This window comes from Sarcophilus harrisii, chromosome 3 (assembly GCF_902635505.1).
Source record: "Sarcophilus harrisii chromosome 3, mSarHar1.11, whole genome shotgun sequence".
In the NCBI taxonomy this organism is placed as follows: domain Eukaryota; kingdom Metazoa; phylum Chordata; class Mammalia; order Dasyuromorphia; family Dasyuridae; genus Sarcophilus; species Sarcophilus harrisii.
In genome coordinates, this window is record NC_045428.1 from 563,340,181 (window position 1) to 563,365,784 (window position 25,604).

Below are 25,604 nucleotides of genomic sequence, written 5' to 3' on the forward strand. Positions count from 1 at the left end.
AGAGAAGTAGAAAAAAATTGGGAAAATAATGAAAATGATGCAAGAGAAGCATGAACAAAATGTCAATAGCTTGGTGAAGGAAGTACAAACAATGGAAAATGGTGTGCACAGGCATTCACTGAAGAAAAGAATTCCTTAAAAAGTAGAATTGGGCAAATGGAAAAAGAAATAAAAAAAGCTCACTGAAGAAAACCCTTAAAAATTAGTATTGGGTAAGTGGAAGCTAATGACTTCATGAGAAATTAAAAGTTAATCAAACAAAATAAAAAGAATGAAAGAATAGGAGGAAATGTGAAATACCTCAGTGGAAAAACAACTAACCTGGAAAATAAATCCAGGAAACATAATTTAAGAGTTAATGAATTCCCTGAAAGCCATGATAAATAAAAGAGCCTAAACATTATCTCTTAAAGGAGATCCCAACATGAAAACTTTCAGAAATGTTATAGCAAAATTCCAGAATTCTCTGTCAAGGAGAAAATACTGCAAGCAGCCAAAAAGAAATAATTTAAATATGATGGAGAAACAATCAGAATTACACAAGATTTAGCATCTTCTATATTAAAGGACTTGAGGGTTTAAAATAAAATATTATGAAAGGCAAAGGAGCTAGGATTACAACCAAGAGTGGATGACCTTGATATTTTTCAGTCTGACCAAGTCCTAAGCACTCTATAGTACTTCAATCTCTTTGAAATCTACTGGAAAAAATTGTTCCTATATGTCTCTTCTTCAAGGGAAGTCTTCATATGCTTGGAGTAGACATGCCCCTAACTTACTGATGTGTTTAAAGACCTGTTGCTTGCTTTCAACCTGATTTAGCCCATCTGCCAAGACAGTTTACTGGAGCATGACAGCTGACCCTGCTACAACTTCTGGGAACCATAGGTGAGAGCTGGGTGAATCAGGTGGAAACCAAAGGTGGAAAACAGCTCTGAAAAAAGCTCAGCCCTAGCATTAGAGGTTCTAGTACTCTTGTACCCACACAACCCTCTCTCAAAATAGTGAGTAGTGTCTAAATAGACACTTTAAATAAAGTGATAGCATGCATTATCTGTAATGGAGATAAACTAGAAGTCTTCCCAAAAAGATCATTATTGCCACTATTATTCAATATTGTACTAGAAATTTTAAATATAGCAAAAAGAAAAGAAAAAGAAATTAAAGGAATTAAAATTAACAATGAAGAAAAAAATTAGCACTCTGCAGATAATATGATGGAATGCTAAGAAAACCCTAGAGATTCAATTAAAAATCTAGTTAAAATAATTAACAATTTTAACAAAGTTATAGATAAAAAATAACCTACATAAATCATCAACATTTCTATATGTTACAAACAAAATTTAACAGCAAAAATAGAAAGAGAAATTCCATTAAAAAAAAGTTAGTCAATATGAAATACTTGGAAGTCTCCCTGCCAAGACAAACTGAGGAACTATATGAACATGATTACAAAATACTTTTCACACAAAGTTGGATCTAAACAACTTAGAAAAATATCAATTATGGGTAGGTTCAGCCAATATGATAAAAATGACAATTCTTTCTAAATTAATTTACTTATTCCATGCCATGCCAATTAAACTGCTAAAAAATCCCATTATGGAACAAGAAAAAATAATAATAAAATTCATTTGAATGTACAAAAAGTAAAAAATATCATGGAAATTAATGGAAAAATGTGGAAAAGGTGGCCTGGCTATACTGAATCTCAAACTTATATTATAAAGCAATAATCAGCAAAACAATCTGGTCTGGACTAAGAAACAGAGTGGTGGATTAGTGGAATAGATAAGGTAGACGAGACACAGTAGTAAATGATCATACTCACCTAGTGTTTGATAAATCCAAAGACCCAAGCTTTGAGGACAAGAACTCACTATTTAACAAAAATTTCTGGGAAAACTGGAAAATATTATGGCAGAAATTAGGTACAAACCAACACCCTATACCATATACCAAGATAACATCCAAATGAAGACATGATTTAGACAGAAAGTGATGGTATAAACAAATTAGGATATCAAAGAATAGCTTACCTGTCAGAATTCTGAAGAAGGGAAGAATGTATTTAAAACCATCAGCATGCATTATCTGTAATGGGAATAATCTGGAAGCCTTCCTAAGAAGATCAAAGGTGAAGCAAAGATGCTCATTATTACCACTAATATTCAAGAGAAGAGATTGAGAACATTAAAAATGCAAAATGAATAATTTTGATTATATTTTTAAAGTTTTACATAAACAAAACCAATGCAACCAAGATTAGAAAAAAACAGAGAGCTGAGAAATAATTTTTATAGCAAGTGTCTCTGATAAAGTCCTCATTTCTGAAATACATAAAGAACTGAAATATATATAAAAAATACCAGTCATTTCCCAATGATACACGGTCAGAAGATAAGTTTTCAGATGAAAGAATTCAAAGCTATCTATAGTCATAGAAAATGCTTTAAATCATTATTAATCAGAGATATACAAGTGAAAACACCTCACATCTATCAGAAAGGATTAACATGAGAGAAAAAAGTGACAAATCTTAGAGGAACTATGGGAAAAATGGGAATACTAATGCATTGTTGATGGAGCTGTAAACTGATCCAACCATTCTAGGAAATTATTTGAAGCTATGCTCAAAGGGTAATCAAAGTGTGCATCAAGCACAGTTTGATCAAGCAATTTTGAGGAAACAATAGCATTTTGATCAAGGAAGACCACTACTAGGTCTGTATACTAAAAAGATCCCCCAAATGGTAAAGAACCTATTTGTACGAAAATATTTACAGCAACTCTTTTTGTGGTGACTAAGAACTGGAAACTGATGGGATAACTATCAGTTGAGACATAATTGAAAAAGTTGTGCCATATGATTGTGCTATAAAAAATGAAGAGCAGGATGATTTCAGACAAACCTGAAACTGATGCAAAGTGAAGTAAGCAGAACTACATCATTGTGCCCAGTAACAATCTGCTAGTGATGCTCAGCTGTGAATGACTTAGCTATTCTCAGCAGTACAATGATCCTAGACAATTCCAAAGGACTCATAATGAAAAATGCTATCCATATCCAAAGAAAGAACTAACGCAGTCTGAATAAAGATCATAGCATAATATTTTTTACTTTATTTTTTGTGGTTATTTTCTTTTTTTGGTCTCTTTTGACCTCTTGGTCTTTTTTGGCCTCTTATGACTAATATGGAAATATGTTTTGTATGATCACACACACACACATATAATTGCTTACCTTTTGGGGAAGAAGAGAGGGAAAAGGGAGGAAGAAATATTGAACCCTAGAATTTTAAAAAGTGAATGCAAAAAAATTTTACATGTAATTGGGAAAAAATAAAATATTACTTAAAAATAATGTTGTTAAATACTTAGTATATGTTGTTGCTTGCAAAGAAATTCATTTTGAAAATGAGGAAACTGAAACAGAGAGGCTAATTGACTTTCCCATCCTTATACAGCCAATATGTGTTGGAGTCTGGGTCTGGCTTTTCTGGCTTTTCAGTCACAATGCCATGTTTTCTAGTACCAAGCAAGGATTTAATAAATTCTTGTCAAATTGAGTTGAATTGATTTTAGATACATCTATTTCAAAGCCTCCTGAATAAGACTCCTCTAGACAATGTCTCCTACAAATGGTCATCAAATTTCTGCTTAAAGACCACTAATAAGGAAGAAATTGCCATCTCCCATAGCATTTTAAATAGCTCCAAAACTTGGGAAATTTTCCCTAACATTAAACCTAAACCCCTGTAATTTAGTCCTAATTCTGCCCTCTGAACCATAAGTTTGATTGTTTCCCTCATGTAACATACCATCCCCTACTTCTCTTTTCTGCCTCTCCTCTAATCTTCTCTTTTTCAGGCTAAAATTGGTCCTTTGAATATTTTCTAGCTTATCATTCAGTCAACCAATCAACAATTACATCTACTATGTTCCAAGCAGTGCACAAGGGTTCAAGAGATACAGAGACAAAACCAAAATATCCTTTGCCTTCAAAGGGCATTTTATTTTATTTTTTTTTCTATTGACAGTATAGATTTTGAAGAATTTTATTTTTTTAATTTTTTTTCATAATTATAACTTTTTATTGACAGAACCCATGCCTGGGTAATTTTTTTTACAACATTATCCCTTGCACTCACTTCTGTTCCAACTTTCCCCCTCCCTCCCTCCACCCCCTCCTCCAGATGGCAAGCAGTACAAAGGGCATTTTATTGGATAACTTCAAAAGTATAGCTCAAATATGTGATTCTGTGAAAAACTTTTAAAGACTAAGCAATTCCCTTGTCTAAAACTGAACATAGCCCCTTTCCCTTTTCCATAAGCTATTCTACTACCATAGAATATGCTGACAAAGGGAACTGACACAAAGAGGGATCTACCTCCATGTCTCATCCCTCCTTTCTATCCCATAGGAGATGATATGCTAGCCCTTTCACCTCTCAAGGACTAAATCTGGAGATTGCCTTGACCTTCAGAACCTACTGGGGGGTGTGAAGGAAATATCTATACTTCCCTATTCATGAAGATGAGCAACAAGATTGCATAGCTTTTGAGAGCTACCATATTAAATTGTTGACCCATACTACCCTTATCCACCAAAGCTGAGATGAGGCCCAAGTTTGACATAGAACTCAGGAAAATTATTCATTATTCAAAAGTAATAAGATAGGTGGAAAAAGAGGAGAGAAAATAGTTACATTAGATAGTATGGTATATTCATGTAACAAAATTCAAGAAAAAGAACAGAGAAGAATATTGAAGCGCTCTGAAGTGAAGTTAAAACAGAAGAAGAAACAAATAATTTCTTTTTTTTGCTTGTTTTTCTTTTATTAAAGCATTTTATTTCAAAAACATATGCATTTGTAATTTTTCAACATTAACTCTTGCAAAACCTTCTGCTCCAAATTTTTCCCTCCTTTCCCCCCCACCCCTTCCCCTAGATGGCAGGTAGTCCAATACATGTTAAATATGTTGAAATATATGTTAAATCCAATATAGGTATTTATACATATTTATAAATATGTATACAATTTATAGTTTGTTTATACAGTTATCTTGCTGCACAAGAAAAATCAGATCAAGAAGGAAAAAAACTGAGAAAGAAAACGAAATGCAAGCAAACAATAACAGAAAGAGTGAAAATGCTATGTTGTATTCCACACTCATTTCCCATGGTCCTCTCTCTGGTTGTAGATGGCTCTCTTTATCACTGAACAATTGAAACTGGTTTGAATCACCTCGTTGAAGAGAGCCACATCCATAAGAATTGATCATCATATAGTCTTCTTGTTGCCATGTATAATGATCTCCTGGTTCTGCTCATTTCACTTAGCATCAGTTCATGTAAGTCTCCTCAGGCTTCTCTGAAATCATCCTGTTGGTCGAAATTTCACCATTGAAATTAGACCATCAAGAAGTAAGCAGAACCAAGAGAACATTGTACATTATAGCAATGAAGTTATGTGATGATCAACTCTGATGGACTTGGCTCTTGTCAACAATGAGGTGATTCAAGGCAGTTCTAACAGACTTGTGATGGAAAGAGCCATCCATATCCAGAGAGAGAACTATGGAGACTAATATGGTTCAAAGTATGGTATTTTCACTTCTATTGTTGTTTGCTTGCTTCTTGTAGTTTTTTCTTTCTCATGGTTTTTCCCTTTTGATTTGATTTTTCTTGCATAACATGGCAAATATGGAAATGTGTTTAGAAGAATTGCACATGTTTAGCCTATTGTTGTCTTGGGAAAAGAATGGAAGAGAGGGAGAAAAATTTCGAACACTAGGTTTTGCAAAAGTGATGAAAACTATCTTTGGATGTATTTGGAAAAAATAAAATACTATTTAAAAAAGGAAATTAGACCATCAAAACAGAAAGAAGAAATATATACAATTTTTGGGAAGCATCATAATACTGCATGAAGGTATAATATAATAGTAATGATAGACCAGTTATCCAGATATCACTACTGGAGCCCTCTCTGACAAAAACAGAGGAGATAATAATATTTTGTCTGACCTTCATGATCACTTCATACTTCAAAAAATAAGGATATCAACAAGAGGAAATTATATTTTGGGTCTGATTCTCCTACAAAAAGAACTGGTGAAGACCCCAGCTTTTGGGATAAGAACTCATTATTTGACAAAAATTTCTGGGAAAATTGGAAATTAGTATGGCAGAAACTAGGCGTTGACCCACACTTAACCTTATACATCAAGATAAGGTCAAAATGGGTTCATGACCTAGGCATAAAGAATGAGACTATAAATAAATTAGAACATAGGATAGTTTACCTCTCAGACCTGTGGAAGAGGAAGGAATTTATGACCAAAGAAGGACTAGAGCTCATTATTGATCACAAAATAGAAATTTTTGGTTATATCAAATTGAAAAGTTTTTGTACAAACAAAACTAATGCAGGCAAGATTAGAAGGGAAGCAAGAAACTGGGAAAACATTTTTATAGTCAAAAGTTCTGATAAAGGCCTCATTTCCAAAATGTATAGAGAATTGACTCTAATTTATAAGAAATCAAGCCATTCTCCAATTGATAAATGGTCAAAGGATATGAACAGACAATTCTCAGATGAAGAAATTGAAACTATTTCTAGCCATATGAAAAGATGCTCCAACTCATTATTAATCAGAGAAATGCAAATTAAGACAACTCTACCTGTCAGATTGGCTAGAATGACAGGGAAAGATAATGCAGAATATTGGAGGGGATGTGGGAAAACTGGGACACTGATACATTGTTGGTGGAATTGTGAATACATTCAGCTATTCTGGAGAGTGATTTGGAACTTTGCTCAAAAAGTTATCAAACTGTGCATACCCTTTGATCCAGCAGTGTTTCTACTGGGCTTATATCCCAGAGATTTTAAAGAAGGGAAAGGGAGCTGTATGTGCAAGAATGTTTGTGGCAGCCCTGTTTGTAGTGGCCAGAAACTGGAAACTGAGTGGATGCCCATCAATTAGAGAATGGCTGAATAAATTGTGGTATATGAATATTATGGAATATTATTGTTCTGTAAGAAATGACCAGCAAGATGATTTCAGAAAGGCCTGCAGAGACTTACATGAACTGATGCTGAGTGAAATGAGCAGGACCAGGAGATCATTATATATTTAAACAACAATACTATATGATGATCAATTCTGATGGATGTGGCCCTCTTCAACAATGAGATGAACCAAATCAGTTCCATTTGTTCAATAATGAAGAAACCAGCTACATCCAGAGAAAGAACTCTGAGAGATGACTATGAACCACTACATAGAATTCCTAATCCCTATATTTTCGCCCACCTGCATTTTTTATTTCCTTCACAGGCTAATAGTACACTATTTCAAAGTCTGATTCTTTTTGTACAGCAAAATAACTGTATGGACATGTATACTTATATTGTATTTAACTTATACTTTAACATATGTAACATGTATTGGTCATCCTGCCATCTGGGGGAAGGGGTGAGGGGAAGGAGGGGGAAAGTTGGAACAAAGGGGTTTGCAATTGTCAATGCTGAAAAATTACCATGTATATATTTTGTCAATAAAAAGCTAGAATAAAAAAATCAAACAAAAAAAAGAACTGGTGAAAACACCAAGAAAATGACGATTCCTTGTAGAATACATGACACAAGAGAGGAAAACTGGACATGGCACAACACACACTCAAAATATCCAAGGATCTATATAAGACCTTTGACATTTTTAAAACATTGATTAAATGGGTTAAAATACCATTGGATAAGGGCATTGATGACATTCTTATCCAATTTGTGGGTGACACAAAGTCAGGTAACACACTGAAAGGGGAATACAGAGTCTGCATTCATAAAGGTCATGACCAGTAAGAACATTGGGTTAAATCAAAGAAATGGAATAGGGGTGAATATAATGTCTAATATTTGAGTCCAAAAGAATCACTCTTTTTGAGTAAAAGATTAAGAAGACATGACTACACAGTGGGGGAAGGAGGGGATAGTGAATATCTAGTTAAATATCTAGCTGGTCCTTTCAGAAGGTTCATTCTTTGCCACTAAATGGAAGCAAGGAAAGAAACCTAGATTGCTTAATGAAGTTTGTCTGTTTGGGGTTTGAAAGATATGAATTAGCCTGTCAAAATAGAAAAGGGAAATGTTTAACCAATAGGGCATATGGACTAATTGAGTCTTGAATCTGTAGCTGTGCTGGGTATCCTTGGCAACTGCACAGGGAGAGCAAAATCTGGTAGCATCAGATTCTCAAATGGAGGACATGGAAAGGTTATCCTTTCAAAGCTCATTGTGTCTGTGACCCAACTGTCTGCAGGCAGTGTGTGCTTTTGATCAAAGCCTGTTGAATGCCAAGAAAGGTGTGGGTGGCAGAATTAATCCCTTTGAATAGCAATATTCAACACTTTTAATCTAACTTGTGCCATCTTTGTTAAATAGCTTGCTGGTTAAGAGGGGCCAGAGAGCAATATCTTAACCTTCTAGAGAATAATCTCTGGAGTAGTTTCCCATTAGGTTTTTCATTCTTCAAGGCATTGTCTTTCTGTGCTAGAGTACTCCCAATGTGGCTTCTGCTACTTGCCCCTTTGACACTAGCAAAAGCAAGTATTATATGCTCAGATTTCTGAAACCCACTTATCTTTTCTGACTATTGAGCACTTACTGGAAACTGCTTCCTTTAATAAGTTTAACTCAGTTCAATTCAACAAGCAGTTTAATTTTTCAAAAAAATCAATTTTGAATGATGGTTTTCATTTTTACTTTGCCTAATTCCTCTCCCCTGTCTCTCCTCCTGACTTCTTCTAGAGGGCCATACCTTATAATAAAGAGTATTTTTGTGATAAAAAGAGGGAAAAGAGGATAAAATGAGCAAACCCAATCAGTAGGTTGAAAAAATTAGAAATATGTGCAATGTTCCACAGCCATGGACTCCTACTTCTATAAAATAGTGGGAGATGAGGTCTTCTCCTATCTCTTCTCTGGAACCATGTTTGTTCTTGGTGATTTTGCAACCTTAGCTTTTGATTTAAAAAGTAAAATTTTTTAAAAATTTACAACTAACATATTTTTGATCTCTCTCTCTCTCTTTTTTTTTTTGCATTACCTTCATTTCCCCAATATATTCCTTCTCCTCACCTACTCAGGCAGTCATCTCTTCTGACAAATATAAATAAGAAAGGCTTGGGGCAAATCAGTTCAACAAAATGAAACAACTTGATAGTAGTTTTCAATAATATATACACTGTTCTGTACCCATAGTCCTCCACCTTTGCAGAAAAGGGAGGGAGGCACATGGCAGAAGTATTATGTGGAATCAAACTTCAACAAGCATTTCTTGTTATGTATGAGGCTCTGTTACAGCCTCTCAAAGGCTTCTCAAAGGAGAAAAGAAGAAAGGTAAGAAAAGAGGAAAGAGTGAGAGAGAGAGCAAGAAAGAGAGAGAAGAAAAAAAGAGGAAGAGAGAGGAGGAAAGAGAGACAGAAGGATGGGTGGAAAAGAAAAAAAAAGAAATGAGGAAGGGAAAAAGAGAGAGGGAGAGGAGAGACAGAGACAGAAACAGAAAGACAGCCAGAGAGATAGAGAGACAGAAACAGATACAGAGAGACAGACAGAGACAGAGAAAGAGACAGTGACAGACATAGAGACAGAAACAGAGAGACAGAAATAGAGATGGAGAAAGAGAGACAGAGAGAGACAGAGAGGAGGGAAGGAGAAAGAGAGTAATAAGAGTATACTGACTCAGAGAATGGAATAGCTTCAAGTAGCTGTGGGATCCTTAACCTTTTAGTGCATCAGGGTAATTCTCTTAAAATTGTAAGAATAGAAAAGCAACTACCTCAGGACCTACACTGATAGAGGAAGTTTCCTCACTGGGAGCTCTCTAGACCAGTGAAATCACAGGTAGAGACACGTCTAATAAATATGGAGGAGCAGATGAGCTGGGTTTGCTACAATCTATAAATTGTATCAACAGCAAGTATTTAGCATTAATGTTATATTGCTTTATTACTTTTCATCTGAGGCTCTTAAGGTGTTTTATAGATACTGAGTTCATCTTCATAACATCTCTGTGGAACAGGCTGTGAGGATTGCAGTATTTTTTCTGAATTAAAAAAAATAAAACAGAATAACTATGGTCATTGGCTTTCCCTGAGGCTTTTAGAGGCTATTTGTTTTTAAGCCTTCAAGGTAGGGTATATGTTGACACTCTCAATTCTGGCTGCATTTAGGTCTTTGACTCCATCTTCCTTAGCTTCTGGTATTCCCTGGAACATCTTCCTTTTGTCCCCTCACACCTCCCTTCCATCACCCATCTCCAGCCCATTGAATTTTATGGTTTAAACCTGTGGGATACCTGCCACAGTGAATCATGAGAAAGTGGGAGTCCTTCCAAAACCAGGTCATGCTTGTCAAGGTGTGTGTGTCTGCAAGCCATGGAGTGAGACCAGGCAGGCCTCTCTGAACCACTATTACAACTTAGGTTGGAGCCCCTATCAGAGTATTGAGACCCAAGCCTAACCTCAGGTTTCTCCAGCCCGGCCTTCACATAGCTGCCAAATAGATTTTCCTAAAGCCCAGAAAAGACTGTCATTTCTTTGCTTAATAGACCACAATGGTTTCTATTGCTTCTAAGATCCATCATAAACTCCTCTGATTTACATTTTAAGAGTCCTTCATGACCTGACTTCAATCTACCTTTTTAAGATTATTATTTATTACTTCAGTCAAGTAGCATAGAGCCCTAGGCCTCCAGGAAAATCTGAGTTCAAATCCACCCTCTAATATTTGTTACCTGCATGATCCTGGGCAAGTCACTTTTCTTCTGTCTGCTTCAGTTTCTTCCACTGTAAAATAGCAATAATAATAGTATCCACTTTTCAGGGTTATTGTAAAGATAGAATGGCATAAGATTCATAAAAAGGACTTAGCACATAGTAGGTGTTTATTAAATCCCATTTTCTTCCTTTTCTTCTTGTGCTGTATATTTCAGTCAACTTTTTGCAAAATATTCAATCCTCCATTTCTGTGATGTTGCATAGACTCTCCTTTCCTAGAATGCATATCAGCCTCCTAAAATCCCTAGTTTCATTTATAGCCCAGCTCAAGAGCTATCTCTATATGAAGCCTTCCCTGATCATTCCCACTGCCAATGCTTCCCCAACACTCCTCCTAAAATAACCATAAGTTCTTATGATCCTTGCCCCAACTTCCACTTTCAAAAGTATTCTTTGGTCCCTGGATAAGGCTACATCTCTAATTAAGAATTCTAGGGGTGTCGTGTCTCTAATGCCATTGACTCAAACTACTACTGGTATGCTTTCCACCAAGATTACTTTTGTCAGGCAGGTTTACGTAGCTTTTGAAAAGGTGCATTTGCCAAGGCACCATAGTAGGAACAGTTGATATACAACGTCTCCCCAAAAGTCCATGTCACATTCTTTTATAAGACATTCAAAGAGCCCAAGCGAGCTCAATGATAGAGAGCGCTCATGGCAAAGGGATGTCTCATAGCTCCTAGCTGCTGCCTTTCTTCCCATCCATGGAGCACTCAAGGAGTCCCTTTAGACGCGATGCAGATTTTTTATTGAGCTCCTTAAGGAGTTATAAATCTGTGTCCAGACTGTCCTTGGCTTCCAATGCAGACACCGCCATCAGCTGATTGGAGAATAAGGATAGGATACTGATGGGAAGATGAGAAATCCAATATTCTCCAGGCCCCTAAAGATTCCAAGTTCCTGATGCAGCCAAAGCAGGATTGGGGAAGGGAGCTCTAGCTTTGGCCACTATTGGCTGATGCCTTTTCCTCCTCACACCTGGCAGTTATTCCTCAGGAATTTTATTGTAAAGCCCTTCTTGCTCCATTCACCAAAATGGTTCCAGTTCTAATGAACTTTAAAATGTCTAGATGGTACCTAAAGAATGCCCAAATTTCTTGAACCTTTCTGAACAGGATTCCTGTATATCACTCTGGTTTCAAGGACTTTAAACTCTTAGTCTAAAGCCTATGATTGAGATTGATTGATTGATCATTTTTCACCTTGTTAAGGGACCATAGCATCTTCAGTGCCATGTGAGATGGCTTGATTGAGTAAATCAAACAACTTAACTCTTATTTGTATACAAAGAGGCCATATGGAAATAGGAGAAAGAGAGAGACAGAGACAGAGCTGAACCAGGACTTAAGAAGGCCTGAATTAAAATCCTGCTTCTGACACACATACTAATAGAATGACTCTGGTAAAATAATTTCAGCTCTTTCCACCAGGAAACTTTCTAAAATTTTAAGTTGCAAAGAAAATTCCAATCTGCATTGGAAAAGGGAATCTTTTCCTCTGGGAGTTTCCTAAATTAATGAAATCACAAGTCTAGTCCCTATCTTTATATTTTCTATATTTTGTATATATACATGTTCATGTATTGTTCCCTTCAAAAATAATGCGAACTCCTTGAGGGAAGGAATTCTCTCTGTCTCTGTCTGTCTTTCTCTGTCTCTCTGCATCTCTCTCTCTTTATCTATCTGTTTCTGTCTCCTCTCTTTGTGAGAGTGTCTCTCTCTCTGTTTCCTCTCTTTTCCTTCTTTTTCTATCTATGTATCTAATCTATGTTTCTTCTGTTTCTATCTGTCTCTTTTTCTGTCTCTGTCTCTGCCTCTCTGTCTGTCTCTGTCTATGTCTCTCTCCCTCCTAGTGTGTGTGTATTCCTAATGCCTAATAAACAGAGCAACTAGATGGCATAGCAGATAGAGTACTGAGCTTAGAAGTCAGAAAGACTTAAGTTCAAATCTGGCCTTGAACATCTACCAGCTGTGTGACCCTGGGCTGTTTGCCTCAGTTTCCTCATCTGTAAAATGAGCTAGAGAAGGAAATGACACTGCAGCGTCTCTGCAAGAAAATCCCAAATAGGGTCACAAAGAGGCAGAAACAACTGAGAATGACTAAACACAATATCTGGTACAGTGCCTGGTACACAGCAGGACTTTAATAAATATTTGCTGGTTGATTGATGTTGTATCCCCCTAGTACAAGCACCTTATGGGAAGCAGTTGTTTTCCATTTGGTTTTTGTATCTCCAGGATGAAGCAGAATAAATCCCTGGAGTTTTTGGGTAGCACTGCCTTTATTCTTCTGACTTCTGGTGCAATTTATAAAGACAAAATGACACTGTTGGTGCCTCATATTCTAAGTGTCTGCTTTGTATGGAACACTTGGCATGACCTGGAAATGCAGTATCCAGTAATTAAGCACTTAAAAATCCTTGCTTTGCTAGACAGAGCGTGTCCTGCTGGCAGGAGCACTGAATCTGGAGTTAGTGCACTGACGTTGAGATGGCAGCTGCTGCATGTTACCTGCAGAGGTCTTGGAGGTGCCCTCTCAGTTCTGACATCCCGGGTTCTAAGGGCCCTCCCAGCTCTGAACTCCTGTGTTCTAAGGGCCCTCCCTGCTCTGATATCCTGGGTTCTAAGGGCCCTCCTGGCTCTGACATCCTGTGTTCTAAGAATCTTCCTTAATCCTTCTAACACTAAACCCTATGGACTTTTATATACTAAAATAATGAAAAAAATATATTCATTGAAAAAGCTGAAATAAAACTAACATTTTTACCACTCACCTATCTTATAACTAGCCTCTGGAGGGTTCTCTAAGAAGGGATACAAAAGGAATTTATTTTGTCTGATTTGGCTTAATTAAGCATCATTCCAATTCTCACCTGTTCTTGAAATAGTTAAAGCTAAAATATCCTGCTAGAAAGTAATTTCTAAATCATCTCTCTGTAGCAAAAAATACAGTTAGTCTCAAAGTGACTCTCTGATCCCTTTTATGCTATGTGTTAATTGATCTGCTCCTGCTGCTTTCCTGGGAAGATGTAACATCCAGGGCCAGCCTGATTTGTGGGTGGGTGAAAAGGTTGCATTGCTTGGAGGAAGGGAAAGATTTATTTTCTTCTCTGCTCCAACAGGCTGGTGAAGGGCATGATTGGGTATGGGAGGAGATGCTGCAATCAATGACTCTGAGAGAAATGTTTGACCAAGGCCTTGATGTCACTCCTCGCTGGGTAAACAAGGGTGGGTTGAATGACAGGACTGTAGAAGAATTTCTAATTACCCCTACTCACTGTAAACCAAGTTCTCTCTCTCTCTCTCTCTCTCTCTCTCTCTCTCTCTCTCTCTCTCTCTCTCTCTTTCTGTCTTTCAGCCCCTTCTCAATCTCTCTTTCCCTCCCAATCTTTCAATATTTCTCTCAATCTCTCAGTTTCTCTCTCCATCTCTCTCTGGGTGTGTCTCCCTCTCTGTCTCTCTCCCTCTCCCTCCCTTCTTCCATATTTGGATTATAAAGGGTATTTAACATTTACTTGTACTAACTTACTTTAAAGTCATGGAGACTAAATCCATGGAGATTAAACATGCTCCAACAATATAGATCCCAACATATCTGTATTTTCCCATGCTATGTGACTGTTCTGTGTCCTAGGCAGAAGCATTTAGTTTTGAGTTTTAAATTCCCTCTCTTCACTTTCTCCTTCCTGAGATGGTAAGCGAATATAGATTATGCATGTACAATTATGTAAAACATTTTCATATCAGTCATTTTGTACTTCTAGTACAAAAAAATGAAAGAGAGAAAGTGAAAAATAGCATGATTCTATCTGTATTCAATCAATATCACTTCTTTCTCTGGAGGGAGATAGTATGCTTCAATATTAGAGAATCCTTTGGAATTGTTTGGGGATTATCATGTAATAGGCTGAAGCTTGAGGTGATGCACTGAGGTCCCAAGCACGTGAGGCTAAATAGTAGTTGGATCATACTCTATTAATATATATGCTTGGAGAAAGAATGGCCCCTGCCCACTCTCTGTGCAAGTCCTGATGTGTTGTATAGGAAATAACGTAGGGACGATTTTGGTGGGTGGAGGCAGAGGGGCAAGAAGAGAGGCAGAGAGAGGCTGCTGGCGAGTTCGTGTCATGGCTGCTCACATTGCGATCGCCATCCCCTTTCCTCCACAAAGAATAAAGATCGAAGATTTTCCCTTAACCTGAATTCCTGACTCCAGCTGATCTTAAAATACGTGGTCATCACATTATCATATTGCTAAGAATAGCTAAATCATTCAGCAGTTCTTCATCAAATGTTGCTTTTATTATATACAAAGCTCTCCTGGTTCTGTTCATATCATTCTGCATCGGTTCATGTAAATCTTTCCTGGTTTTTCTAACTTCATCTTGCTTGTCATTTCCCCTAGCACAATAATATTCCATTACATTTATTTATCACCGCTTGCTTTGGCCATTTACCAGTTGAGAGACAACCCCTTAATTTCCAGTTCTTAGCTATCACAAGAAGAGATGACATAAATATTTTTGTACAAATAGGTCCTTTCCCTTTTTTCTTTTCTTTTTTTCTTGGATATCTTTGGGATGTAGACCTAGCAGTGGTATTACTGAATCAAAGGGTATGCACAGTTTTATGGCCCTTTGGGCAAAGGTCCCAATTACTTTTCTGAATGGTTGGATCAGTTCACAATTCCACCTGCAATGCATTAGTGTCACACTTTTCCCACATTCCCCTCAACATCTAATATTTTCCTTTTCTGTCATATTAGCCACTCTGATAGGCATGAGGTGATACCATGGAGTTTTTGTAATTTGACCAATAATGATTTAGAACATTTTTTTCAAAAGCTTTGATTTCATCTGAAAACTGCCTGTTCATATTCTTTGATATTTATCAGTTGGGAAATGACTTGAATTTTTATAAATTTGACTCAGTTCTCTCTTTATCAGAGATATTTGTTTCAAAAATTTCCCTCCAATTTTCTGCTTTCCTTATGACTGGTTATATTGGTTTTGTTTGTGCAAAACCTTTTTCAATATAATTTTATATAATCAAAATTAACCATTTTCCATTTTTAATGTTATGTCATCCTTGGTCCTATTCTCTTATGCATAAATCTGACAGATAAACTATTCCATGCTCTCTTAATTTGTTTATGGTATCACCTTTTAATATGTAAATCATATATTCATTTTGACTTTATCTTGTATAGTGTGAGATCTTGATTTATAAACCAACATAATATAATAATAATTTCAAACAACTTTTCAGTTGATTCTCTAGTTTCTTCCATACTGTTTTCCAGTTTCCCTAGATGTTTTTATTAAATAATGAGTTGTTCCAAAAGCCTGGATATTTGATTTTATCCTATTAGATTACTATGATCTTTTACTGTAGTGTAGTTTGTATCTAATCTGTTCTACTGATCCACCATTCTGTTTCTTAGCCAGTACCAGATTGTTTTGATAATTACGGCTTTATAATACAGTTTCAGATCTGGTATAGCTAGACCATCTTCTTTCACATTTTTTTCCTTTGATTCCCTTGATATCCTTGAGCTTTTGCTCTTCCAGATGAATTATATTATTTTTTCTATCTCTATAAGATAATTTTTATACTTGTATCAATATGTCACTGTGTCATATTAATTTAGGTATAATTGTCATTTTTGTTATATTGACTTGGTCTTCCCATGAGCAATTAATATGTTTCCAGTTGTTTAGATCTGATTTTATTTGTGTGAAAAGTGTTTTATAGTTGTATTCATATAGTTTCTGGGTTTGTCTTTGCAGGTAGAGTTCCAAGTATTTTATATTGTTTACAATTACTTTAAGTGGAATTAATCTTTCTATCTCTTGCTAGACTTTGTTGGTAATATAAAGAAATGCTGATAATTTATATGAGTTTATTTGTATTCTGTAACAACTTTGCTAAAGTTATTAATTTCAAGCAGTTTTTTAGTAGATTATCTAGGATTTTCTAAGTACAATATCATATCATGTGCAAAGGATGATAGTTTTGTTTCCTCATTGCCTATTCCAATTCCTTTAATGTTTTTCCTTCTCTTATTGCTATAGCTAAAATTTCCAATCCAATATTAAATTCATTGGATATTTCTTTTCTTTCTTTTTCTAAGATTGGGTTAACTATTTTATTTCTTCTTCTGTTAATCTGAGTAATTTATATTTTTGGTAGATTTTCATCCATTTCATTTAGGTTGTCAAATTTATTGATGCATAATTGAGCAAAATGGCTCCTAAAATTAGTTTGATTTCCTCTTCATTGGTGATGAGTTCCCTCCTTTTATTTTTGATAGTAGTAATTTGTTCATCTTTCCTTTTTAAAAATCAAATTAACTATGGGGTTATCTATTTTATTGTCTTTTTCACAAATCCAGCTTCTAGTTTGGATGGTTTGTTTATTTTCAATTTTGTTAATATCTCCTTTGTTTTCAGGATTTCCAATTTGGTGTTTAATTGGGTGTTTTTAATTCTTTATTTTTCTAGGTTTTTTTTTTTTTTGTTATTTCATGCCCAATTCATTGACCTGCCTTTTTTCTATTTTATTGATACAATCAATTAGAAATATAAATTTTCCCCTAAGTACCATTTTGTCTGCATCCCATAAATTTTGGTATGCTGTCTCATTGTTGTCATTTTCTTTAATGAAATTATCAGTTGCTTTCTGTGATTTGTTCTTTGACTCATTCTTCTAGGGTTAGGTTATTCAATTTCCAATTAATTTTTAATCTCTCTTTCCATTGTCCATTATGGAGTGTAATTTTTATTGTATAATGAGATAAAAAGGATGGATTTACTATTTCCGCTTTTCTATATTTGGTTGTGAGGATTTTATGTCCTAATACATGTCAGGTTTTTTTTTTAATAAGTATCATGTACTGCTGAGAAAAAGGTATATTTTTTCTCATTCAGCTTTCTCCAGGGGTCTATTATAACTGAAATTCTGTTCATTTCCTTTCTTCCTTCTTTTTTATTTTTTGGTTAGATTTATCTAGTTTTAGGAGGAGAAAGTTGAAATCCCCTACTACTCTAGTTTTATTACCTATTTCCTCCCATAACTCATTCAACTTTACTTGAAAAATTTAAATGTTGTACCACTTGGTACATATGTTTATTATTTATATGACTTCATATCATCATATCTGTAGTACCTTTCAGCAAGATATAATTTTCTCCTTTATCTGTTTTAATGAAATCTATTTCTGCCTTTTCTTTGTCTGAGATCATGATTGCTATCCTCACTTTCTTTACTTCAGCTGAAGCATAATAAATTCTGCTTCATCCTCTTTCCCTGTGTGTCTCTCTATATTTCAAACTTGTTTCTTGTAAACAATATATTGTAAGATCCTGATTTTTAATCCATTCTGCTATCCACTTTCATTTTATGGGTGAATTTATCCCATTCACTTTTATAATTATGTTAACTATGTATTTCCCTCCATGCTAGTTTTTGTTTGTTCTCTTTCTTTCTCTTATCCCCCACTCTTCCCTTCTCACAGATGTTTTACTTTCTCTTTTTATTACTTCCTCATAAAAGAAGATAAATTTCTATATTCAACTGAGTATGTATGTTATTCCCTCTTTGAGCCAATTTTGATGAGCATAAGGTTTAACCTTTTCCCATCACATCTTCCCCTCTATTATTATAGTATCTTAATGCATCTTTTATGTGGGATGATTTACCCTGTTTCATCTCTCCCTTCTTCCAATTCAATTTTCTTTCTCACCCCTTTATTTTGTTTTTGATGTTATCACCCCATCAAAGTTACCTTATGTCTATATTCTGTGTCTACATTTATTCCTTCAAATTGGTCTTATAGTAATAAAGTTGTTTAATTATATTGCCCTGTACAAATACGATTTAACCTTATTGAATTTCTTATGGTTTCTCTTTATTGATTCCTTTTTTACTTTTTTTTTTTTTTTTTTTTTTACATTTTGTTGAGTCTTGTATTTGGAGGTCATTTTTTTTATTATTCAGCTCTGGTTTTTTAACTAGAAATGCTTGAAAATCCTTTATTTCATTATCATTTTCCCCTGAAAAATTATATTAAATTGTCTGGGTAGATGATTCTTGGTTGTAATCCTAGTTCCTTTGCCTACTAGTATATCATATTCCAAACCCTCAGTACTTGAGTGTAGAAGCTGCCAAATCCTGTGTAATTGTGATTATAGCTACACAATATTTGAATTGTTTCTTTTTGCCTTCTTGAAATGCTGTCTCCTTGATCTATGAGCTCTAAAATTTGTCTATAATGTTGCTGGGAGTTTTCATTTGGTGATCTCTTTCAGATAGTGATTGATGGATTCTTTCAATTTCTGTTTTGCCCTCTAATATATATCAGAGCAGTTTTCAATGATGATTTCTTGAAAGATGTTGTCCAGACTTTTTTTTTATCATAGCCTTCAGTCTAATAGTTCTTATACTATCTCTCTTGCATCTATTTTCTAAATCAGTTATATATCTAATGAGAAATTCCACATTTTCTTCTATTTTTTTATTTTTTTAATTTTGTTTTTTTCCTGATGTCTCATAGTCATTAATTTTCCCTTATTCCGTTTTTTTTTTTTTTTTTTTTTTTTTTTTTTTGCTGAGGCAGTTGGGGTTAAGTGACTTGCCCAGTGTCCCACAGCTAGGAAATGTTAAGTTTCTGAGACCAGATATGAACTCAGGTCTTCCTGAATTCAGGGCTGGTGCTCTATCTGCTTCCTTCAGTTCTAATTTTTAAGGAAATATTTTCTTCAGTGAATTTTGTACTTCCCTTTCCATTTGGTCAATTCTATTTTTAGGGAGTTATTTTCCTCAGTAAATTTTTGTATATCTTTTCTCATGCTACTGACTTTTTCCATGATTCTCTTGCTTACTCTCATTTCTTTTCTATTTTTTTCTACATCTCTAATTTGCTTTTTAAAATCCTTTAAAGCTCTTCCAGGAATTCTTGGTCCTCAGACTAAATTATCTTTTTCTTTGATGCTTCATATGTAGTCATTTTGACACTATTGTCCTCTTCTAAATTCATGCCTTGATCACCTAGTCACCTTAGTATCTTTCTATAATCCTTATCACCATAATAACTTTCTGTAGTCAAGCTCTTTTTTGTTTATTTTCTGTCCATTTTTAACCTTTTTTGTGACTTGGTGTTTTAATGTGAGAGTTGGGGTCTGATCCTGCACTGTTCCAAACTTTTCATGCTGAAGATCTGGGTTTTACTGCTGGATTTCTCTGGGCTTCAGGGTTTAGATGTTTGGTTTATCCCATGGCTATGTTTCTCTTCTGGCTTTTCTGTTGGCCTCCCCTGGGTTTAGGCTTTAGCTACTGATCTACCTGAAAGGTGGGACCCTACTGCTTTACTGCTATGGAAACAAGGCCTCTGCTGGTAAGTCCTAGGGGTAAAGTTTCATTATTGATCAGCAATAGGGTCAAAGACTGACAGGTGGTTTGTGCTGGGGATAAGGTCACTGGGGTGGGGCTTTGCTGTGTTTTGCAGACTGCTCACTGGCCTTGTAGAAAGTTTGCAGGAAGGCAAAGTGCTGAGGTGGATTGCTCTGCTGTGAGGCTGACTGCTGTTATTGCTGCTGCTCTTGGACCTCATCCTTTCCCAACCCCAATGAGACAGATCTTTCCTGCCAGACTGGTAGACTGCTTCTGGGCTCTTAGAACAATTCTGAGGATGTTTTCTAGTTGTTTGGAGGGGAATTTGGGAGCACTTCAGCAAGTTTTCCCTTGGTCTGCTATCTTGCTATTGGAAGTACTAAGCAAGCTCATTTGAAGCCAGGAAGGTCCAAGTTCAAGATCTGCCTCTGATTCTCTATACTGTAGGCAATCTGAAACTCTAAGTTGAGAGAAGGTGCTGTTCTGCATTATTAAAGGGAATTTCCACACCTGGAGGTTACATATACCACTGAAATCTCAATTCTAGCTCCTATCTCTAATCACCATTTATGGTACTTTATTTTAGGTTTTTAAGGTTTTCGATGCAGTTATATAATTATTTCATTTGATCCTCACAGCAACACTGGATGGTAGATAGTATTATTAGTCTCATTTTTCACATGAAGGAAATTGAGTCTCAGAAAAATTAAGTCATTTGCTCAGAGTCACTAAGCTATGTGTATGTCCTTTTAGGTTTGCAAAGTATTTTGTATACTTTATCTCATTTGAATCTCAAACAATCCTGTGAGGTGGGTGCCTGTTAGTATTCCTATTTTATAGATGAGGAAACAGGTTTAGAGAGGTTAGTTAAGTGACTTGCCTAAGATTGTACTGTTATTTAATTTCACAGGCAGGGTTCAAATCCAAATCTTGCCAACTCCATGTCTACTACTTTATATAAACTAACTTTACCTGATTCTATAAATCTTTCCCCAGAAATCCATCCTATTAGCCAGGAGCCTTTCTCTAATTCACTTGTCGGTACTTGCATAATATGCACATTTCCTATCTGTGTTTTCCATCAGTTTTTTTGTTTTTTGTTTTTTGCTTTCCACACAGAATACACACTTTTAGTACTACTTTCTTTAAAGATGTCTTTCATATTGGTTTGTATACTCAAATTGTGATTAGTAATATGCTGGGGTTATTTATGTCTGCTCTGTGTTTCTTCTTATTTAACAATATATACAAGTGTGAATTTCTAACATTGATAGAACATTCTATGGTTTACAAAATACTTTATATGGATTACCTCATTTAATCCTAATAATAACCCTAGGATATAAATAGTTATTCAGTCAATCAATAAGTTTCCTATGTCAGACACTGTGCTAGGCACTGGGGATCTAAAGAGAAAACAAAATGGTTTCTGCCCTCAAGAAACTTACCTTCTATCAAGGGAGACAATGTGTACACATACATGCAGAGGGAGGATATAAGAAACAGTGATGGCAACTAGATTTGGAATTATGAAGAGGATGAAAAAAATTATTATAATCCTGGTTAGCAACTTTCTCTGAAGCTTACAATATTCACTTCTTGAGAGCAGGGATTGATTTTATTTTTTGCCTTTTTTTGGTATCTTCAGCACTTAGTGCTGTGACTAACACATAAATAGTGCTTAATAAATGTTTGTTTCCCTGACTTCCAGTCTTAGAACATTTCCTACAACACTAAGATGTTAAGTAATTTGCCCAGAATCACATGGGTCAGGTATAAAACTTGAGTTTTAAGGTCTTAAAACAAGTTTTCTATTCCCTATACCTGCTACTTGTGTGTATTTATAAAGTAAATACAAAATAAGCATTATGTAATTGGGGAGGTGAGGGAGGGCAGGATGGAGAGAATTTGCTGATAAGAAAATCACTAAAGGCCTTATTTAGGAAAAGGTAGAATCTAAGCCAAGCTTTGAAACAAAGTAAGAATTCTAACTAAGATGAGGAAGGGAAGCAGGGAACTTTTGCTTTTTATTTTGTATCTTCTGGACTTTGTACAGTGCCTGATACATTGTAGATACTTGATAACAGCTTATTGACTGACTGAGTTATTATAGTCTGAACAATGGACATTCTTAATCCACTTGGTTTTTCTTGTGTAGATAGTTAGGAGCAAGGGCGTGCTGGAATCAGGTAAACTAGCTTGCTTAGGAGTGCCATTTTCTTTGCTCCTGTGCCCATGGCTTCCTGGCTGCTCCACCAACAAGATACTCTATCTCTGGCTCTGGGTATTCTCTCTGGCTGTCCCCCATGTCTCAGGGGAACATTTCCTCTCCCTTCATTTTGACTACTGACATCCCTGACTTCCTTTAAGTACCATCTAAAATACCACCTTCTACAGGAAGCCTTCCCCAATCTGTCTTAATACCCAGTGCCTCCTTCTGTTAATTATTTCCCTTTTGTCCTATATTTGTTTGCTTTGTATATATTTGCTTGGATGGTGTATCCCCCATTAGGTCATGAACCTCTTGAGAGCAAAGACTGCTTCTTTTTATATCCTTAGATTTTAGCACAGTGACTGGCACATAGTATGTGCTTAATAGACATTTATTGATGAATTACTTGTTAAATCATCAGTGTAAGAGTTTACAGCTCAGAAACCAGCTATCTAAATTGGGGCTTGTTTTATTACTTGGTTCATGGCCTAAGCTTAAGAAAGTGATGGAAGAAATTTTAATAATGCAGATTAAATTTAAAAGTGTGCCATGAATTTATTTTTTCCTCAGAGAGTCATAAACATTTATCAGCACAGCTCTGGTCAAGCAGGACCTCTGGATCTTAATCTGCAGCATTTTGGAGCTCAGCATCATGATCACAAAACCATTGCTAATAGGCCCATCTCTGCCTCTACCTCTGGAGGGGATTTCCTTTGGACTTACACTCTCAATCATGCTGTCTAAACACTCTTTGAGAATGACATGTCCCTGTTTTATGTATTTCCTCGTAGTCATGATCAGAAGGTTGTCAGACAAGGTTAACAGTGTTAGGTTTTTTTCCCAAGAAAACTTATATAATTTTTGACATAAGCACAGGTAACATCCAGTTGGATGATATCTTTAGAGCAGTCATTCTGTTCTCCTGAATCAAAAAAATTTTTTAATTATCCACAAACAATAAACCCAATGTAACCTCTAATTGGCCACAATTATGTTGTGGAAAGATGTAGTCTGTACTGGCATCTTTCCTTCCACAGCCTGCCTCTCCTTACTAACATACTCATCAGAGATACCCTTGGCACTTATATAAAATATAATCATAAAAATCATACATGGGTGAAAAAAAATAGACAGATGGGTCAGTGGTTTTGATGGTCTCTATTACCTTTTCAGGTTTTAATAAGGCTGAAGATTTTTGCCTATGCCCTTGGTATCTAGCCAAGCTAGGCTACTTGCTATTCCCCACACATAACATTGCATCTCCTACTTTCATACTTTTCAACAGACTGTATTTCATGCCTGAAATGTGCTCTTTCCTTCTCTGTCTCTTGGGATTTATTATTGTTGAATCATTTTAGTCATGACTGACCCCACTTGGGGGTCTTCTTAGCAAAGATACTAGAGTGGTTTGCCATTTCCTTCTCCAGCGCATTTTACCAATGAGCAAACTGAGACAGACAGGGTTAAATGACTTGTCCAGGGTCCTACAACTAGTCTGAGGGCAGATTAGAACTCAGGTCCAAAGATTTCTCCACTCTATCCATTGCATCACCTAGCTACTCACTTTGGAATACTAACTAACTTACTTCAAGGCTGCAGTGCCTCCTCCTACAAGAAGCCCTTTCTGGTTTCCTGGAACTGTTGGTGTACTTACTTAACTGCTAAAATATTCAGTATTTATTTCATTTTTATGTTTTGCATTTACTCATATGTGCACATGTTGTTTCTGTCCAGGAGAACAGAAACTCCCTCAAGGAGAATTCCAAGAAGGAACAATTCTCATTTTCATCTTTATCTCTTTAATGCCTGGCACATAATGGACACTTAATAAATGTTTGTGGAATTTGAACCTCAATTTCCTCATCTGTAAAATGAATGATCCTTCTACTATCTCCCTCACAAACTTATTATAAGGAAGTCACTTTGTAAACTTTAAAATGTCATGAAAATATAAGCAATTGACTAATATCCTGGAAAGAACACAGGAGCTAAAGTCAGAGGACTTGTATTTAAGTCCTGGCTGGCATTTAATAACAGCTGACACAGCTAGAGTTCCTTAAAATTTGCAAAGCATTGTCTAGATTTTTAAAACTTCAAGACAATTTGAGACAAAAAGAGCAATTTAATAGGTGTTATTTAATTTTGTTGTTGCTGTCCAGTCATTTTTCAGTTGTGTCCAATTCTTCATGATCTCCTTTTAGGGTTTTCTTTTTTCTTTTGTATAATGTTTGATGCTTTATTTTTGTTCATTTATTTATTTATTTAGTATTTTCTTTTTCCCTGTGAAAACAATTTTAACATTCATTTTTAAAACTTTGAGTTCCAGATTCTCCCCTTTCCTCCTTCCCCATTGGGAATGCAAGCAATTCAATATAGGTTGCATATGTGTAGTCATGCAAATCATTTCCATAATAGTCATGCTGTTAAAGAAAACACAGACCAAAAAAAAAACCCTTCAAAAATAAGGCAAAAAACAAAATATGCTTCAAATCATTGACACCATAAGTTCTTTCTCTGGTACGGATAGCATTTTTCATTCCAAATCCTTCAGAGTTGTCTTGTATCATTGTATTGCTGAGAATAGCTAAGTCATTCACAGCTTATTATTACAATACTGCTGTTACTTCATACACAGTACACAGTCACTTTTTGTCAGCTCATGAAAGTCTTTCCAGGTTTTTCTGAGTGTATCTCACTCATCACTTCTTATAGCATAATAATATTCCATCATAATTACAAAGCAAAATATATTCAGCCATTCCTTAATTGATGGGAATCCCTTCGGTTTCCAATGCTTTGCCCCCAGAAAAGAGCTGCTATAAATATTTTTGATTACATAGTTCCTTTTCTTTTTTGTTTTTTATCTCTTTGGGGATACAGATCTGGTAGTGGTATTGCTAGGTATACATGGTTTTATAGCCCTTTGGGTATAGTTCTAAATTGTTCTACAGAATAGTTGAATCAGTTAACAACTCCACCAACAATGCATTAATGCCTCATTTTCCCCACATCCCCTCCACCATTTGTCATTTTTCTTTCCTATTAGTCAATTGAATAGTTATATGATAATATTTCAGAATTGTTTCAATTTGCATTTCTTCAAACAATAGTGAATTAGAGCATTTCTTTTTTCATTTGGCTATAGATAGCTCTG